Below are 834 nucleotides of genomic sequence, written 5' to 3'. Positions count from 1 at the left end.
AAGAGATACAAAGGCACATTATATAACTTTGCCTTTTGTTCTCATTTCCTGCGAACATTTTTTTTTCTCTAAGGGAAGAACAATACTACTTCAACCACGAATTTATGTAAGACCAAAGGCGATGGGATAAATGAGGGACGTGTATCTATCCTTTTGTATCGCTCTTTTACAGAAATATACAGTTTCTATCATATTTTGCTTACAGTTTTGCCTCATCTGAAGAGTGCTCGTGCCTGGTAGTTTCACAATACGGGGTGAATGTCTTGCAAGTTAATGTCAGACATGCATTAACAACCTTTTGCACGTTTCATGGATTAGTGACACTGCGATCTTATTCCTTTGACATCACGTTCCCCTTCGGAGAGCAAAGAAGATATGTGAATAAGTCACGCACTTCTTATTATGTAAACCATATCATAACCACTGTAGGCCTAGCTAATACCACTCATGTGTTAAAATGAAGAAATAGGTGAACTAACAAGGTAAGACTTAAGAATGCATTTGCATTTGTATCAGTATTATAGATTCAATAGCATGGCCTCTATTATACTAAGTAGACCCATTATACAATTTTCCATTGAAATGGCCTCCTAATGCAAGCGCATAAATTGTTCCCATGATCACTAAAAATCTTTTACCATACACTTGAAATTATTAATGTGCAGACGAATACAACGGATATCGCTTAAAAGTATGGAATCACGCCCACTATTCTTCCTGTTACTTCATGTTATACCATATGGAACAATTGATCAATGCAGACAAACAAACTGAATATTCGTTCAAAAATATTGTAATTCTTATTAAACTCTGTATTATAATTATAGTCTATGC

The sequence above is a fragment of the Penaeus monodon genome, chromosome 20 (assembly GCF_015228065.2).
Source record: "Penaeus monodon isolate SGIC_2016 chromosome 20, NSTDA_Pmon_1, whole genome shotgun sequence".
Taxonomy (NCBI): Eukaryota; Metazoa; Arthropoda; class Malacostraca; order Decapoda; family Penaeidae; genus Penaeus; species Penaeus monodon.
The sequence above is the reverse complement of the archived record's forward strand: the minus strand, read 5'-3'. Positions refer to the sequence as shown.